General features: G+C 38.3%; 2 protein-coding genes across 2 annotated transcripts in view; one reads left to right on the top strand and one right to left on the bottom strand.

Annotated features, from left to right (window-relative positions):
* The window catches only part of LOC125045600 (carbohydrate sulfotransferase 1-like), a 7,039-nt gene extending 6,163 nt beyond the window's left edge, over positions 1–876 (top strand). Inside the window, exon 4 of the mRNA XM_047642968.1 lies at positions 1–876. This exon is cut by the window's left edge and continues 500 nt beyond it. The gene's annotated coding sequence lies outside the window, so the exon portion shown is untranslated.
* A 140-nt stretch (positions 877–1,016) lies between these two features.
* Positions 1,017–5,000, bottom strand: part of LOC125045599 (gastrula zinc finger protein XlCGF57.1-like) — a 20,319-nt gene continuing 16,335 nt past the window's right edge. The window contains exon 5 of the transcript XR_007116566.1: positions 1,017–1,699. The gene's annotated coding sequence lies outside the window, so the exon portion shown is untranslated. The remainder of the gene's footprint in view (positions 1,700–5,000) is intronic.

Here is a 5,000-nt window from a genome sequence, read left to right as displayed (position 1 = left end):
ATGCTGCATTCCTAATCCTGAAACTAATCTTAAAACAAACAAATGTCAGTCAAAATGTAAATTTTGTTGAATGAAGTAAAAAATGTTGAGTCTCCAGTAACACGACCAACGTAAAACGGGTCGTTTTTTCAAAGCATTACTAGTCGACATCAGACTTTTTAAAAGTAAACCTAGGTGTTTCAGCTTCAGTAGCACTGGATTTCAACCAAACAGATTTCATGATAAAATAACCGCATCTTATCGATTATGGAACTTGCTTCATAGTCGAGCAAAACTCGGTCCTCAAATTAGGGCGTGTTTAGGGAACCTCAACCTTTTTCACTGGACTTGTTCACTCCTTTATAGTTGCACTATCTGCTTAATAGAGAAAATATTTTTATATGGTTGATTACGGTTAAAATAAAAGACATTTCCTCACTTTACTCAACCAACCTATCATCAAATAAGATATCCTGCCGGACTGGGGAATACAGGGGTTGATTTTGTTGTTTCTCCTCTTCCTCCTGGCAAAAGCAAGCGAGTTAATGGAATTCTTGTAAATATCCTGACTTGTTTGTGAATGACATATCACTCGAGCTTTATTTTCTTAAATATAATGCCAATGGCTTGTTTAGATGTATTGATAAAAATTACATTAACATTTTATTTAAAAGCAGCCCAAGACCTCTATTCATACAGTAATGCAGTCTTTTCATTGGCTTTACCGGAAAAAATAAATCTGAAATATACATCAAAATCAGATACCGAAAAAAATTATTTTGCTGCAATGATGTACTAGATCATGCAGAAGCTGGAAAATAGACGTTTCGACTAGTAGCTTAAGGCATAGCATTTCTGTATTGTTTGCCAAGATAATAAAATCAGAGTTGATATATCAATTGCATGTTTTCTAATACTCACGACATAGTTGTTATGAATTTCATAATGGACTTTGGTGCATTGCAATCACACACAAATTTGGATCTCGTCAGCCAATCGTAGCAGTCGCAGTTGAGCTTTTTTTTCGGTCGGATATATTTATTCATTTATTTAAAATCATGTCACTAGCGGCGCATTCTAAATATGGCAAAAGGGTGAGGCTTGGGGGCGAAGTCCCCAGGTAAGGAAGATTTTTTGGTTCACGAGGCGATGTTAGTGAATTCCAATACGGTTAATGGTCAAAACAAATATATGTGCCAGACATCAAAGGTCATATGGCATTATGAAAAGGTGTTGTGGCGAAAAGGGTAAAAATTAGTAAACGATAAGGAGAAGTGGACAGAAGAAGATGAAGAAAAGAAAAAGGAAAGAAGGGAAGACCATGCAGTTGAGGCGAAGACTGAAGGCCAAGGCAGGGGCGATCCCCTACATTGGGCCTCAGTCCCCGTCTCCTAAGACGACAACAATGAGCAAGGGATTGGGAGGGAAGGTTCTCAGATATGGCTGTGTATGTGAAAGTTTATTATAATACACCATGATTCCGGTTCTTATATCCTGGAACACCGAAAATATAAAGTTAGTGTTACTAAAGTGTTTCCTTAAAATTCATAAAGCCCCTAAAAACGGGAAATCGGTAAATAATTCGATGCGGAGGGCGAAGCTCCAGTACTTTCGGCGACTGTTGCTGCTGTGACTTCCTTCTTGCTCGACGGCTCGACGGCAGACATCGAATGCACAGGAAACTTCCCTTTGTGTTTGGTGGAGCAGCAACATGGGCAGACTGCGAGCGTGCCAAAGAACATTAATGAAAAATAAAACGACCCATTTATAAATCAGTTAAAGCATGGTTATGAATTGTCACAAATAAAAGATAAATGTGGACATATGATTAATTCATATAAATCAAAATATGATATAAATAATATTTCCAAAAGTCAAAGGACCAGTTTATTATGTAAAACACAAGTTGGATCTTCAATTGTCTGCAGGCCAATTAAAGAGTTTTTTTTTTTTTTTTAATATTTATTCCAAACTGACAATCCTCAACATTCCTTTTACACCGAATTTATTTCGTGATGCATAAATTGTGGAAGAACACAGGCACTAAAGAAACGCACGATAAATTGTAAGGGATTCTTGGAAGCGTGCAACCATTCAAAACAAAAACAAAATCGTTAAAAAAAAAAAAAAAAAAAAAAAAAAAAAATATATATATATATATATATATATATATATATATATAATACTTGATATAAATCTGTCTTCATATTCTCGTACATACATTGTATGTACACATTTAGGCATACATATATACACAAACATATACACTAACACACACACACAAATACAGGTATACATATATTTGTTTTATTTATGTATGTGTGTATGTGTATTTCTGTGTATAAATATATATATATATGAATAAACATGAATAAATATATACATACATACATATATAATATATATATACACAAATATATATGTACAAATATACATATATATATAAATATATATATATACACACATATACAGTATCAGTGTGTGTGTGTGTGTGTGTGTGTGTGTGTGTGTGTGTGTGTGTGTGTGTGTGTGTGTGTGTGTGTGTGTGTGTATATATATGTGTGTATGTGTGTGTGTGTGTACATGTACACTTTGTACAGCTATGCTATCGTTAGAAAATGATGCTAAACATTCTAACACAAACAACGTTTTTTTTCAATACAGTTGTTAATGCTAGGAAACTGTTGGTACCCCTGATTTTTAACAACTTTTGGTAAATCACGAATTAAGAGGCTGTAAATTTGCAGGTAGTTTTTTTTATATGGTACAATACTGTGTCACTATTAGCTTTCTTAGTACAACAGAAAACACGTGTTATATATCACCAGCCAAGTGCTACTAACACGCTTTATTGTTGCTATATTACCTAATAACTATTGTCATATTTCATTATGATCAAAACAAGGAAAATGAGATACAGGTAATATGTTCAAATTTAATATTTTGTGTTCCTACTCCCTGCTGCCAAAACACAATTTAAGCGTCGAAACTTAGACGCCACTAACTCGGCTGTCAGCCAGGGCCGACATTCGTCACCTCTCCGACACCTCTTGCGTGCATCCACCTAAACAGAACTGCGGTGATTCGGCCACTCCTCGCGATCACATTCTCTGGTTGAATTCTGTTAAATGATAACAGTGCATAAGATACGAAAATAGACATATATGAAAATGTTTTAGCATTCATTTCTATTAAAACAAACATTTTTCTTCAAAATGTCGAGTGACTGAAGTTGAAAATAGAGGGGAGGGGGCGGTGTCGTTACCTACCTGGTGTTTAGTTGACGCTATATATATAAATATATATATATATATATATATATATATATATATATATATATATATATATCGCAGTGTTGGTGCCTTCTGAAGAAAGAAAGTAAAAAAAATCGCGTCGCACATTATTATTGTATCCTAGAAGGCCTGTGGCTTGTCTGCATATTGCAAGGCATATTCTATCCTTTTGGGGAAATAACACCAACTCAAACCCCAAAATACCAACCCTCCCGTAACATAATGTTCTGTTTGTTATTGAATGTTTCGACACCCGTCCTGACGATAGTTTTCTGTGTAGCTGTACATATATATATATATATATATATATATATATTATGTGAATGTATATACATATTGGGGAACTAATGCCAACGAGGGCGCATGGCCGCATCCACCCTCCGCTTTCAGCCACAGGGGTCCTTCATGGCGAGTCTACAGACAGGCCCTCAGCCCATCTCTAACTCCTCGCGACAGGACTGGTCGAGTTGCCCAAGCATTGACCTTCTAGGTCGTCCCATGAGCAAAGGGACAACCTGATCTGTAGTGTCATCCACAGGGAAACGAGGTAGGTGCCCTATGCAAGCAAGAGGTCCCATGCCAGACTCACAGAGTAGCCATCATGCCAACTGTACCCCATGATCTGGCATAGGGACTTGTAACAAAAGGCATCAATTTGAGAGTTCAAAGCACTCGCCAGGGTTCAGGTTTCTCTTCTATACAGCGAAACTGGCAGTATCAAGGCGTTGACGACACGTAGCTTTGTTCTTTTCCATAGGTACTGACAACTCCAAATGCTCTTGTTGATCGAGTTCATTGCTCCTGCTGCCAGAGCAATCCATCTGCTGACTTCTTGGTCTGATAGCCCAGATACAAGGACTATGCTAGTTATCTATCTCAGAATTCCCCTAAGCTTCAAGATCTCCCTTAGCGATTTGTGATGAAAATGCCTTCTTGAAGTCCTTGTAAGCTACAAGTAGCCCATGACCAAAATCACAATTGCATTCCACAATTACTCAAATTGCTAGGATATGGTCTATTGTGGAACCAGATAGCCAGATGACAGTCAAGGTCATAGTTTCACCAACAGCCTTTAGCAGTTCAGCAGGGATATCACTTATGCATGGAATTTTCCCATCCTTCAGCTTCGAGATCACCTCCCTAACCTCAGTTAGGGTGGGGGGTTCCTCGCTGATGGGTGGATTTGGCAAGGGTATTGTGATACCACTTTCGTCCAGACTAACTGCTGGAGAGTCTACAGCTGATCAAAATACTCAACCCAACATTCATTAACCTTAACATGAGATGATCTGTCAATCCACCGAGTGGACTGCAGTTATCTAGGAGGTCTTAGAGTTCAGTTTTCTCTGGGCTTAGTAAGCAAAGCGAAGGTCATTTACCAAGAGATGGCCTTCAATTTCCTCAGCAAGGTTCCTGTCCCTTGTCCCTTCTCAGCAGTGTCCGCACCCAGCACCAAGGAAAGGTACAAGTCTTGATTGTCATTCAGCTGAGCCATGTGTCACACTTCTGTGGCCTCCAATGTCTCCAGTAAGATGAAATTCTGCCTCATCCTCAGGAATTCGCCAATGGACTCCCACAGAGTTACTGGGTCCATCAGGTTTTCGAGTTCTCTGAATCAATCAGAGACTAGAGTGGTGAACTTCCGGTTACACTCACCCTCCCTCAATCTGTCCAGTTGAAACACCCTAGAGTGGTCAATGGCAGGACGAGTTTGGAAGTGGACCCGTA

This window comes from Penaeus chinensis, chromosome 37, assembly GCF_019202785.1.
Source record: "Penaeus chinensis breed Huanghai No. 1 chromosome 37, ASM1920278v2, whole genome shotgun sequence".
Taxonomy (NCBI): Eukaryota; Metazoa; Arthropoda; class Malacostraca; order Decapoda; family Penaeidae; genus Penaeus; species Penaeus chinensis.
The sequence above is the reverse complement of the archived record's forward strand: the minus strand, read 5'-3'. Positions and strand labels throughout refer to the sequence as shown.